This window comes from Notamacropus eugenii, chromosome 2 (assembly GCF_028372415.1).
Source record: "Notamacropus eugenii isolate mMacEug1 chromosome 2, mMacEug1.pri_v2, whole genome shotgun sequence".
NCBI lineage: Eukaryota > Metazoa > Chordata > Mammalia > Diprotodontia > Macropodidae > Notamacropus > Notamacropus eugenii.
In genome coordinates this window covers 474748139-474763281 of record NC_092873.1, presented here as the reverse complement: position 1 = coordinate 474763281, position 15143 = coordinate 474748139, and positions in this window count along the sequence as shown.

The following is a 15143-nucleotide window of genomic DNA, read 5'->3' as shown; positions in this document are numbered from 1 at the left end:
AGTTACAAAGAAAGTGGTGACTTGTGTTTCACACAGGAATTCCCTATAACCATGAAATTCTTATTTATTCATTTTTAATGCAGCCAAAGATGACATCAGGTTTTTATGGCTGCCACGGCATTTTAATGACACATTTGTCACAAATGAAAACTCCAGATTTTTTTTTACCAACTGCTTCCTATGCCTTCCCCATTCAATTGATTTCCATTTAAATAGCCTACTGTGTGGCAGGCAGCATGCTAGGAGCTCATAGTATACAGATAAAAGCAAGATAGTCCCTCTCCTCAAGGAGTTGTCATTCTACTGTGTTGGGAGGGGGCCAGATACAACACAGAGAAGTAAAGATAAGATATCTGCAAAAGGAAAAAAAGAGTAAAAGGAGAGGTCACTAATACCAGAGAAATCAGGAAAGGTCTTTTTTGGAGATGGCATGAGCTGAACCTTGAAGGGAGCAAGGCAGAGATGAGGAGAAAGAGAACTTCAAACATGGAGAGAAAAGGCATAAAGATAGCATGTAGAAACGTGTGTGCAGGAAACTCTAAGTAGTTCATTTGGTTGGTACAGGGGGTACACGAGGGAGAATGATGTACAACCTGGGAAGAAAGGCTGGAGCCAAATTGGGAAGGTCTTTAAACAACAAGCAGACATTTTTCTATTTTATCGTTAGATTTGGTTGATGTCCTTCATTCTCAAAGAGGACTAAAATGACATCACTATGTTAGAGTCAAGTTACAGTGTGTCTGACCATGGCTGATTAGACCAACATGTCTACCACAGGTTGGGCACAAATAGTCCATGTGAACGTTGGGGTGGGTTCTCTAAATCTGTGCATCTTACATTTCTTTTGAGCTACTACAATTCTGCTTTGCTCATAGAGCTCTGTGCCTTCTTGGATGAGGGTATGCTATGCTGGGTGGTTCTTTGCCAGCATCTCCCATGTCACACAATTAATTTCAAAGTTCTTAAGAGAGATATTTCATCATACAGGCAACAGGAAACTACTGAACCTTCTTCAGCAGAAGAGTGACTGTCAGAGCTGTGTAGAGGACACATTGGAGAGAGGACAGACAGGAGATGAGAAAATCAATTCAGAGGCTATTAAAGTCACCTTGGGAGGAACTGATTAGGTCCCAAACTAGGATGTTGGCCATACAAGTGGAAAGAAGGGAACGGAAATGAAATATACTACGGCAGTATAATCAACAAGATATGATGTCTAATTGGATATGAGGAGGTGGAAAGGAAAGAGTCAAGAATGATGGTCCCCAAAGATGAAAATTTGGGTTACAGGAAAGGGTTCTGGTCCTCAACAGAAATACTAAAGTTGGGAAGAGGGAAAGGTTTTGGAGGAAAGATAATGAATTCTGATTTGGGCATGCTGAGCTTAAGATAAGCCTATTGAATATCAGTGGGGACATATCCAAAAGTTGCCTATGTAGACTTGTGCTTATCTTGTACTTGTGAAATGGATTTCTTGAACTTATGTATAAATCATTTTATTTACTTAGAATATCTTATTAGATTCAACCCAGTGCTCTAGTCTATGAAGAGCTTTTTGGATCCTGAATCTGTCTTACCTTGTGTGATTTACACCTCCCATCTTTGTGCTATCTATTAATTGGTTAAACGTGTTCTCTATGCCTTTATTTAAGTCATTAATGAAAAATGGGGCAATAGATCAAGCACAGTTCCCAGCATTCCACTGGAGACTCCCTTAAATTCTTGGAGTCTGGTGGTCAATTGTCTCTTCATCTTATTCAACAATAGCATAAAACACTTTGTTAAGTGCTTGAATGATAATAAGATAAGAGAAAGAAATTAAAGACCTAAGTACTGGCATAAAGGAGACAAAATGTATTCTATTTGCTTATAAAATGGTAGTGTAATTAGAAAACCTTTGGAAAATCAACAAAAAAATTAATTTAGACAGTTAAAAAACTCTAGTCAAGTAAAAGGATACAAAAAACCTCAACATTTCTATATAGCAATAACAAAATCCAGAAGGAAATAATAGAAAGGAAAATTCCATTTAAAAAAATCAGAAAATGCATAAAGTGTCTAGAAGATAATCTATGAAGGCAGACTCAAGACTGATATGACTGGAATTATAAAATGTTCTTCAAATAAAGAATAACTTAAATAATTGGAGGTATGCTCACTGCTCATGGTTGCATTATGCTAATATAAAAATATGATGATAATACCTTAACTATTTTATAGATTTAGGATACACCAATCCAACTACCACAGGAATAGTTTATAGAGTCAGACAAAATAATAACCAGATCCATGTGGAAGAAGAGGATCTAAAATCTCAAAGATAATAAAGATTTAGGAATGAAGGAGGGATAGTATTTGCACACCTCAAATTATAGGGGGTGTCCCAGAAGTCACAGGGCAATGTAATTAAGGCTTAATAGTTAAGCTTTTTAATAGCTTCTGAAACACTGCAATATGCATTAATATTAAAATTATTTAGTACTAGTTAAAAAGTAGAAAAGTAGACCCATGAACAGACTAAATAAGAAAGATCTAGAAATAACTGAACTCACTAGGCCAATATTCAGTAAATCCAAGAGAATAAATTACTTGGGGGTTGGGGGGGAGAGGAAGGAGCTTCCTAGTTGTCAAAAATTGCTTGTAAAACTAGAAAATAATTAGGTTGAAATTATCTTTAGGCCAATGTCTCATACCATATACTATATTAAACTCAAAATAGATATGAGATCTGTATATTAAAGGTGACAACAGAAAAAAATAGAAGATAGTGAAATTACAGATATGTCTAGGAAAATTTTTAACCAAACTTAGAACAGTAAAAAATACAAAATAAATATTTTTTACTTCATAAAAAGAAGCTTTTGTACAAACAAAAAAATGCAATTTAGGTAAGAATAGAAGCTATTGAGTGAAAAAAAATACATCAAAGATTACATCAAATACCTTTGATCCAAGTCTAATAGTCAAGTTACATAGGGAATTAATTCAAATATATAAAGCCATTCCTTATTGAAAAGTGGTCGAAGGATATGAACAATATTTCTCAAAAGAACAATCACAAACTATTAACAACCATATCAAAGATTTCTCTAAATAACTAATAATAAAAGAAATACACATCAGAACAATGCTAGTATTTCTCTTTATGCTCAATAAAATATCAGATATGACAGAAGATGGAAGCTATCAATATCGGATGGACTGCAAGACGGCAGGCACACTAGTGCCCTGCGGTAGGGCAGTGAATAAAGAAATTGAAAATTATGCTAAGGAAATTATGAAAAATGAAAAAAAATTATGAAAAAATATCTTTTACCCAGAGATTTCACTGCTATTCATGTACCTTAAGAAGACCCAAGACAGAAAGATCCCATATACACCAAAAATATGAAGGGTAGCCCTTTTTGTGGTAACAAATAACTAGAAATTAAATAGATCCCTTTTAATCACTGAAAATGAGTAACAGATTGTGGCACATGAGTGTGAGGGAATATTATTGAATAAGAAGAAAGAAATAAGAATTCCAAGAAGCATGGGTAGACATAAGAAATGACACAGAGTGAAACAGATGAAATCAGAAAACCCCCCAATATTCATGGTTGACTACCACAATACTAATGGGCAAAACAAAACAACAAAACTGAATGGTGCATAATGACCAGTAAATAATGACCAGTGTTGGCCCTGGAGAAGAGGTAAAGACATGGAGCTCTGTCTTTTCATCGTAGTAGTAAGAGACAATGAGTATGTGATCTTGAATATACAGTTAGATATGATTAATGTGATAGTTTGGATGAAATGCTTTGTTTCTTTTAAAAATTATTTGTTACAAGGCATAGCTATCTGGGTAGGGCTGACGATAGATTTGAAAACAAAAAAACATATTTATGAAAATTAAAATGAATAAATTGTTGTTTGTCCTTTGTTTTTGAAGAGGACCTCAGGGGATGATATGTTGACTTGCATATAAATTGGATTTAAGTGAGGCAGAGTTGCATAAAGTCATATGCCTCACTCCCTCTTCCAGAATCATCGAAGTCCAGCGACAAGATGCAAGTCAGAATGACTGACAATGGCTCAGGATGCAGTGGATGACCTTACTCTAAGCACTGACCAAGCTCCAAGGACTCCACAGCACCTATTTCAGCAGGCTTCATGGCTGTTGGAACAAATTGTTCTCATCAGCCCATTCCTTGAGGGGAGGTCTTCACATACTCAGACTAGACATTCCCCTAATTCACCAATAGGTGACTTGGATTCTCTCAACCTGATTTAGCCCATCTTCTAAAACAGTTTTACTGGGTTGCGGCCACTACACTTGCTACAGCTTCTTGGAGTCACAGGGGAGAGTTGGGTGACCAATTGTTATACCAAGATGAATGAGCAGCAGCACACCAGAGGTGCTGGCCCTCCCTTAATACCCCATAGACCCCCAAATGAATAAATAAAATTCTAGGGGAGCCCTAACATTCCATGATCTATTGTTTAGTTTGACATGACCTGTACTTGCTAAAGCACTACTGCTTCTTTGCAATCCCTGTAACTTAAGATCTTAAAGAGTCATCTGGACATATTGGAAAGTTAAGTGACTTACCCAAGGTCACTGAGCCAGTATGTGTTAAAGGCTGTGCTAGAACCTAGATCATCCTGACTACAAGTTCATCTTTTGATGTGCAATGCCATGCCATCTTTTGTTTGAATAGTTTTACCCTGATTATAGCCATTAGTCATCTATTCATAAATGAATACATTTTACAATTCATAACTGCAAATTTGACAGATCTATTTTTTTCACCTGAAGCTTAGTCAACACTTTTATGCATAGTCATCAAGACATAAGGGCTTGCTTAAACAAACAGCTAAACAAAAAGATAACTTGTGAATTTACTAAATATCCCTGTTAATTAATTAAATTAATTAATTCATTGTTAATCATCTTACACTCTTTAGCTTGCAGTTAAGTTACTCAGGGACATTATTTCTAAATTATTTCACCTGGATACTGAAGTCATCTCGTCTGGTGTCCAGAGGACTCATCCTATTTATGAAAATGAACTCAAGTACCACGGACAGAAGAAGATCTACTGGGACTTTGCTTTTCAGCCAGAAGCTGAACATTTTCAGTTAGAAGGGGCAAACAAAAACCAATTTTATCTGTTTGGTTGTTTCTTTCAGGGTGATTGTATTGAAGGGAATTGACAGGAAGCACATTGTGGATTTTCAAAGAAGTTTATGGTCACAATAGCATGAATAACAAAATTATGGAAATTACATGTCTTTGTCATAAGATGTTTACACATGAATGTAAGAAAATTCATGAATCTTCCTATCACTGCAGACCAAATGCACCAAGAAAGAGGCAGTATTGTATGGCAGTAAGCAAAATAAAGCTAGCATTTATATAGTTTTATATTACATAAGTATACAATATATATTAAATGCTAAATTATGTATTATATGTGTGTATATAAATTTTGTTGTTGTTGAATAGTTCCAGTCCTGACTCTCTGTGACCCCATTTGGGATTTTCTTGGCAAAGATACTGAAATGGTTGACCATTTCCTTCTCCAGCTCTTTTGATGAAGATGAAGAAACTGAAGCAAATGGAATGAAATGACTTGCCCAGGGTCACACAGCTACTAAGTATATGAGGTCACATTTGAACTCAGGTCCTCCTGATTTCAAGGCTGGCACTCTATCTACTACACCACCTAGCTGCTGTAATACACACACACACACACACACACACACACATTATGTATATAATAGTTTCATTCATATATATTTTATATAGCATTTAGGTAGCTTTACAAATATCTCATTTGATCCTCACAACCACCCTGGGAGGTTATTGTTATCCTCATTTCACAGATGAGGAAGCTGAGGTAGACAAAGGATAAAGGACTCACCCAGAGGTGCACAGCTACTCAGGGTCTGAGGCCACTTTTGAACTCGGTTTTTTCCTGATTCTAGATCCAGTGCTTTCTCCACCTATCTTAGGTACTGGATCAGAAGTCAAAGCCCTCGGGTTCAAATCCTGGCTCTGCCACTTAGCAGTGTTAGCTTAGGCCAGCTAGCTAACTTCGGTTCCTCATCTGTGAAATGAGTGAATTGGACTAGATCTCAGTAGTCAAGTGGGAGGCACTAAAATCTGTGATCTGATGAACTCCAAGGCATTGTTTTAGCCCTGGAGTTTTGTATACCACATTGATTTTGGGGACTCATAGAATATCAGAGATGGAAGGAAAGACAGAAATCAATTCTTTCTAACCTTTCATTGGAAAAGGAGATATAAAGTGACTTATCTAAAGTTATGTAATCCTAATCCTTCATGACCTCTCCATATGTTTCGACATGGTTGATCACCACCTTCTCCTTCAGATCTCACTCAAGACCTTCTCTTCTCCCTATCTTCCCAATTACTGTTGAGGGCACCACCATCTTCCCAGTCACCCAGGCTCCCAACCAAGGTGTCAGCTTCTACTCCTTATTTTTTGATGCTCCACATCCAATGAGTTTCCAAGTTTTGTTGACTGGTTGATCTTCCCTCTGCCTCATCTTCTCCACATTTCAGACAGATCTTCCTTAAAAGGAGGTCACAGTAAACTTCAGTGAGCCCAGATTATTTCCAGGATCACATATAAAACCCCATTTGGCTTTTAAACTCTTTTATAACTCCAACCCTTCCTATACTTTTCCAATTTTCTTTTACTTCATTCCCTTCCATATATTCTATAATACAACAACACTGGTCTCCTTGCAGTTCCCTGAATAAGACTATCTCTTGGCTCTGGGCATTTTCACTGTCTGCCTTTCATGCCTGGAATGCACTCCCTGCCTCATTTCTGCCCCCTGGCTTCCCCGGCTTCCTCCAAGTCTCAGCCAAAATCCCACTTTCTCCAAGAAGTCTTTCCCAAATCCCTTTAATGTTAATGCCTTTCCTTTGATATTATCTGTAATTTATTGTGTGTGTGTATGTGTGTGTGTGTGTGTGTGTGTGTGTGTGTGTGTGTGTGTGTGTACACACATACATCTTGTTTGTACAGCATTGTTTGCATGCTGTCTCCCTAATTAGTCTGTGGGCTCCTTGAGAGCTGGGAAGACTGCTGCCTTTCTTTGTAAGCTTGGTGCTTGTCACAGTGCTCAGCACACAGAGGGTGCTCAATAAATGCTTTTGATCACTGTAAGAGGGACTTGACAGAGAGGATAATAACTCAGGTTTTCGGACTCCTGGTCCAACATTTTTCTCGGTGCACCACGGTGCTCTCTTTGTTTATCCTTTACAAGCATAGAGATTAATTCTTGTGGATAGTAAGAAAGTTTGTTGAATATGCTTGTATTTCTAAAAGCTCTAATTCACTTACTTAATGTTCTATCTTTTACTTGCCTTCTGTTACCCACACCAGGCCACAGCCAGAACCAGGGACCCATCAACTCGTTTGGCAATGTCAGAGTATTCAGCGACAGCAGCTATCATAACATCTTAGGAAAGAACTAGATCCCATGAACAAAAACTGGAGATATAACCAAGCAGACATGGGATGTTACATGAAACAGCTAATTTTGAAAGTTAATGTTGTTTGACAAACTGCAACCATTAATCCTTCCTCATGTTAATGGAATAAGGAAGGGACCGTTTCAAACTTGAAAAAGTGATCATAGCTAGATTTGACATGAATACCTCTGGGAAAGGTGGCCAATTTTTTTTTTGTCTTCTAAAAATGGGTGGATAGATTGGCCAAAGACCTTGAATAAACAGGACTTTATGGTCTGAGAGTGCATGCTGTCCTGAAATGAAGATCCTATGTGAAAACAAGGGTGGAGTGAAAGAGGGAGTAGTCTTTGAAAAGAAGAAAAATGGACTTTTCAGAACAAACAATGAGATGAAAAAAGCCTAGGAATCCAATGTGAACAAACTAGGGCACTTTTAATATGAGTTGGTGGAACTAAGTGTTGGCTATTGACTTAAAGCTTTCTTTTCTCAAATAAGAAAACCACAAAAGGTGGAGATGATACTATATTAATGGAGATGGGTCCTAGAAGACAATAACGAGTTTGGGGGGAAAATAAGAAGACTTAAGGGGAGATTGTGAAGTAGGGGGAGAGGAGTAGGGACACAACTTGAATGAAAAGTAAAGGCTGTGGAAGAATTCCACCAAATAAATTAGGTACAAGAGAAGGAAAGACAAAAGTAGATGGTGATTGTGAGCATTATAAACAAGGGAAAAAAATAACACCAGAAGATAATTTTTTAAAAAAAAGTCAGCTGTAGTCCAGTAACCCTATTTTCTTCCACTAGAAAATTCCAGGGCTAGGTTGGCCAACTTCTTCCTGTTTTTCATTACCACCAATCTATCTCTTACTCTGGAATATCAGCACTGGCAGTCACCTAAATTCGCAGCCATTTAATCCAAGCTGCATCTAGACAAGGAGCCCCTCTGCCACATACCTAAGAAGTATTTATTATGCATTAGCCTGAATCTCTCTTCTGGGGAGAGCTCACTGTTATTCAAGGCAGTTCATTTCACTTTTAGATAACACTTTTAGATATGGAATTTTTCTTTACATGGAGCAAAAATTTGCTTCCTTGAAACCCCCATTAATTATTTCTAACACTTTCTTCTGGGGTTAATCAGAACAAATTTAAACTATCTCCCAGATGATAGCCCCTCAAATACTTAAAAACAGCTCACAGTGTCCCACTAAGTCTGTTCTCCAGGTTCCCTACCTCTTAGCTTTGTCTGTAAAGAAGAGAAAATAAGTTCTGAATTCTCTTGTCCCCAAATGAGTGCCTTTCCCCTCACAATCAACCTTAACCTTTTAAAGGCATCTTTTATGTAAGTGTGATTAATCTTTCTTGGGAAATATAGCTGAATATTTCAAGCATCTGCAATTTTCATCAGTGTACCCCTCATTGAAATGATGGGGATTGCAGGAGGAGTGCTAACTCTAGAGTAACATCATATATGGAAGACTATGTACGTTCCCCGAGGGAGGGAAAACTTATTGGAATGGAAAGAACAATTGTTGACTATTTGTAGGGTATGTTTTTTTATGCTTTCTGTTTTTTGTTCAAATCTGGCTTCAGATGCTTACTAGCTGTGTGACCTGGGGCAAGTCACTTAACCTTGTTTGCCTCAGTTTCCTCATCTGTCAAATGAACTGGAGAAGGAAGTGCAAACCACTCTGGTATTAATGCCAAGAAAACCCCCATGTCATGAAGAGTCAGATATGACTGAAACAACCCAATAATGACAAAATACTGTAAATACAGCCATGTTTTGTCCTGTTGGGTACTTCATGTGCTACGTTTGTAACTGATGGGTTGAGGGGGATAAGGTTTCTGTGAATGATTTACTTTTATGGTCATCCAAATGGCCTTGGTCATACAGAGCTTGAGTTTACTAAAGAACTGAGACAAATTCTGTTCCCATGATTCCCTCTGGCTTCCTTAATTTCATCCACTTTACCTGTCTTTATAAGTGAAACTATTCTTCTAAGCCTATACCTTATGCTGGGCCACAATATCTATGATTTTATTAACCCAAGAATTTGTCAAGGCCGGGAAAACTGGAAGACACGTGTACATGTGGTGTTTTCTCACTAAAAAATGTTCCCCACTAGAATAATTCTTCATACACACACACACACACACACACACACACACACACGTGTTGGGTCTTCATTTTGTCCCTAACAAGTAATAACCATAATAACAGTGAATACTTTGCCCCTTTATCGCTCTCTGGGCTCATTCACCAAAATACAAGAGGCAATTCCTCACTTATTGACAGCTTTCCCAAGCAAAAGTCATTACAACTGACTGTAAGTATTCTATAGAGACATAGTTCTAGCTAAGTTCTTTCACTGGCTTGGGCCCACTGTTTGCTATAACATTTAAAGCCTCCCAGATGGTTGACTGAAGAAAGATCAGCGTTGGTCCAGTGATCCATCCAATACCACCTTGATGCCTCCTTCCTCTTCACCTACTCATTGACTGTGGTTACTGATAAACTACCTGCGAGTGAAGAGTAACATTTTGAAATCAGAAAAACTTTTCCTTCCTTCCCCTCATGTTTCTAACTTCCTAAATTCTCTCTCCCTCTTTGTCAAATTTTTTCATTAGTTATTTAATATAAAAACACATGGGTAGAAATCAGCAGATGTCTAAACATCAAAGCAAAGAGCAACGTTGTCTTTAGATTTTTCTTTAGTCATTTTACTGTTGATAAAAGACAATGTGATTTTTCTAGGAACACTTTTAAAAAAAGATAAATACCCTAATTACTGCCAAACACTAACGTGAAGAGAAAAAAATCATTCTGCTCTCAGTAACATAACACATTTGGTCTTCAATCATTAATAGTAATAGGCAAACTCCAGTATTTATTGGAGGACACAGACAGTAAATACAAAAGAAATGACAAGGAATCTTTCCCAGGGCTTACAAGGTATTGTTCTCTGAACGTGAACTGTGATATTGTGGGAAACTTATCCTAAATCACTGATACCAACGCATAGGATGGCTATAGTTGTAGGAAAAGTAAATATTGACTGCCTTCCACAAGACTACAGTAAACTACTACAGGGACAGATTATCTTATATCGGTTGCCCCAGCAGTTTAAAGACTAAATACCCAGGATAGAAATGAGCGAAATATATGTAATTTTCATTACTGGGTATGCCAAGAGGTCTTCATGCTGCTAAGAGGCTACTTTTAATTTCCTAAAGTCTGGAGATCAGAGTGGTGGAGAAGGTGGACTGCAGCGGGTGGAAAGGTCCTTAAGCATGAGGGAAGGGACTGACAATAAAGTTTCTCCTCATTAGAGCAAGGGAAGGGGTGATGCTCTGGGCCAGGATTCCCTCTCCTGACACTCCCTGCAAATCTTAAAAAGAGAGCTGCTGCGAGCAATGGCCAGCTTGGAAATCTACCACATGAGGCTTGAAAGCTACTGGAAGATTCCCATCTATTGGGTGGAGACCCCTGAGGTATATAAATAAATGTCAAATGAAACTAATACCATTTTTGTTTATTGCCTACTAGACCATGCCAACAGTAACAACTAGTTTCTTAGGTGAAAGCTTTCTTTGTGCTATCTCTATGAAATCCTAGGTATGGTACCATCTGTTTAGAATTAAGTTTTTTGTTTTGTTGTATCAAAAATCCATAAAACCAAGATCATAAATATGTGGCAAAACTTATAAATACTTTAAACACAAGTGAGAGAGATTATTAGCAAACCAGTGCTCTTGCTAAGCCATGAATTTGGTTTTATAAAGAAGTGCCAATATAGCTACACAACCAGAGTAGTTGACTTCAGGTTGTCTCTGGGCCAAACCTCAGGGTATGGGTTTAGGTAAACAGATCTAAAGGACCCACATTGATTCTTCTATCCCTCTAATTGACCTAAAATTCCGCACTCCATGTGGCAATGCCAGAATCACTGTATTTCTTCTGGTCCCCCAAGCCTGGATGGATGTCAACATGTATCTATGTGGGTAACCAGCTGTCTTAGAAGAAAACTACAGTCCAGACCTAAAGTTTTTGCAGCTACTTCAGTCACCCTTGTAATTTGAGGTTTTGGTGATGGAGGGACACTTACACAATGGTTGAACATTCAATTCGCCTCTACTCTCACCTTTGTTATATAAAGCTAAGCAAAGGGTAGATGGTCAGATACTCCAAGGAGTCAACTATTTGCTAGCCATTGTTTAAAAACTACTTAACAAAATTAACTTTGCTAATGCAGTTAAGACTAGGAATCAGAACTCAGGACCTTGACATTTGGCTTCAAGAGCAAATTATTTTGTATCACTGCACAAATGGCTTTTTTATATGGATAGTGTGAAGTTATGGCTACCACTTTTTTTTTTTTTGCATAGCAAAAATATTCATCTATGATTTCTCCTTGGACTTTAAATTTCAATCACATTCAATTCAATGAACACTAAGTACCTAGTATGTGCAATGTACGGTACTAAGTTCTGAAAATGTAAAGAATTTTTAAAAATCATGGTCCTGTCTCTTAGGAAATTAGTCTTCTTGGGAGTAGGTAATATGGTAGATACACATGGCTATAATACAATGGAGAATGTGCTAGGGACAGAGAGCTCTGAAGTCCTCCAGGAAAGTCCAGGATGGACTTTGCAGTTAAAGGATCAGGGCAAATTTTGTGAAGGTGGAACCTGAGCTGGACTTTGAGAGAAATACTTCCTAAATGCCTGCTACGTGCATAATGCTGTGCTAGGAGACATACAGGGGTTAACTATAAGATAGTCTCTGTTCTCCTGGGAGAGGAGGTTTACAATCTAGGAAGGGTACACAAAAAACTTTAATGCAAGAGCCTATGAGAGATCTTGGGTATAAAGTAATTGAGAGTCATAGGGGAGAAAGATAGTTTCCAATCTAGGTAAAGATCCAGAGAAGTGGTAACACTGGAAATGGGATTTAAAGGGCTAGGCAGGACGGCGAACACAGGTGACATTTTCTACTTCTCTTTTGCATGCAGTTAGGAGGATTATCTGGGCATGGCATAGCCGCCTCCTATGTCTTATACTCCCATGAAGGCAAGGGCATGCATCATCATGTCTTCTACATAGTAGGTGCTCAATGTTTGTCGAATTCAATGTTTAAACTTTATCCTGACTCTTATCAATAAAGTGCAGGCTTTCTTATGTAGAAAAAGTCAAGTAATACAATTAAACAAAAATACTCCTTTTTCTATGAAATTATTTCACTGTTTACTCTGAAGAATTTAAAATGATTCTTACTGCAGCTGAGGACCATGTTTCAAAACACTGTTCTGAAAATTGCAAATATCGGAACCAGGAACACACCTCTTGGCATTTTCTTTTCATCAACTATAATTTAAAACACACCAAAGGCACTTTTCAAAAGGGCTACATTTAATGCGCTATATTTAAAAGATTTACATTTTTATTTAGACATAAACAAAGTTCTTGACATTCTTATTGCTAACATCTGACTTTCTTCCATTCTTGATCAAAGGTACTTCTCAGTAAATGTCTACAAAATACTATCTTGTGGCCAGAAAATATTCAGTTGTCAACCTTTGAACTGTAGAGAATATAATGAACACCTTAAAATGGCACTCTCTTATTCCTAACCATAATTTTACAAAACATAGTCCTTCCTTAAAGGTTAAATAATTATATTTTAAAAACAAAGAAGAAAAGGTCAACTCCTACTTATTTTTCAGTAGCCTTGGTGATTTCCTAAGCAAACCTTTGGGCTTCTGCCCTGGTATTGTCTGCCATACTTTGATTTTAAATCTCTATGATTGTCAAATAGGAAAGGTCTAAGGTTTCCTCTCTTACTGCACATACTACCAAGTTTCTTGTAGGACTTGGCTTTCAATTCTGGAGCTTCTTCTAACTGGATGAATGACTTTAAACAAGTGATTTAAAATATCTAGGCCTCTTTTGCTTCATCTGTAAAATGAGGAAGCCAATAATATACATAATCTTGAATCTCCCTCAATTTCTAGTAATCTATAATTCTCAAACTGTGCAATACAACTAGTATGTCTGTATCCTAGAGAGATCACAAAAAAGGGGAAAGGACCTACATGTGCAAAAATATTTATAGCAGCTCTTTTTGTAGTGGCAAAGAATTAGAAATTAAGGGGATGCCCATCAATTGGGGAATGGGTGAACAAGGTGTAGTATATGATTGTGATAGAATGTTACTGTGCTATAAGAAATGACAAACAGGCAGACTTCAGAAAAATCTGGACTTCCATGAATCATGCAAAATGAAGTCAGTAGAACTTGAACACTGTATATAGTGATAGCAATGTTGTCCAAGGGTCAACTATGAATAACTTAGCTCTTCTCAGAAATACAATGATCCAAGACAATTCTAAAGGAATCATGATGGAAAATGCTATGGAGTCTGAATGCAGATCAAAGCATCCTATTATCACATTCTTTATCTTTTATTTTTCTTTTGTTCTGTTTCTTCTTTCACAACATGACTAATGTGGAAATGTTTTGCATGACTGCACATATATAACCTATTTAAAATCCTTACCTTTTTAGGGAGGGAAGAGGGAAGGGAAGCAGAGAGAGAATCTGGAACTCAAAATTTAAAAAAATGAATGTTAAAAATTGGCTTTACAAGTAATTGGAAAAAATAACATTTTTAAAAATTTATAATTCTACTTCAAGGAAAGTCTAAAAGAGACCAATAGCCACCTTAAGAAATGGGTAAATCTACTCGGGTATAGCTCAACTTCATTCTAATTCACGAAGCTGTTTATCTGAAGCATGGAAGCATTGAACAGCTTACAGAAGAAGAAAAACCTAGGCTATTCCCCTTTGAGTTAGGTCTTCAGTGCCATTTTGTTTTGTTGCAAATGTAATGTATTCATAAAGAATTCATAAAGAAACATATTCGCTATTCAAATAGAAGAATGCTTCCCAAAAGCAAATGGAGGAAGGATTTTTGGATCACCTATGCTTCAAACTTGACTCTCCCAGATAGTTGTTGACTATATTGGGGTTTCCCTGACACACAACACAGATTCAACTCTGCTGTAATCTTAATTAAGGAAATTAGTTGTCTGAAATGTTTTAATTCAGCCAGCACATGAAAAAGCTCTTGAACACAGTTTAAATATGTATTTGCAACAGATTTACAATGAACAGCTTCAGTGTATTAGGAGCTACACAGAAGAATATCGTTTTTGCACACTCTTCCCCCCAACTAAGGTTAAGTATGCGAAATATTAAAGGCAGCCAAACATTTATCCTTGAAAAAACCCAGAGCTGCTTGGAGTTGGATCTGGTAGATTTATGGAGTTGCAATTTCTGTGGCAGAATTTAAATAAGGAGCATGAAATCAAAGAAGAGATATTAAGTGGAAGTTTAATCTAAGCACCACAGGAGAAACTGAATGGGGATAAATAGCAAAAAGGAGACACTTTAGAGTTCCAAGAAATGACTAAGTTAAAATGGTGGATGAGAAATATTTTCACAAAATGTTTTGCTTATGATGGCAAGGGTGAAGTGAGCAAAGCACAAGAGTACGGGCCAATAAGAGGCAGATGAGAGATCTGGCTACATGAACAAAGGAAATTCTCAGGAGCTGGGAATGAGAAGCAGAGCGAGGAGTCAGGCA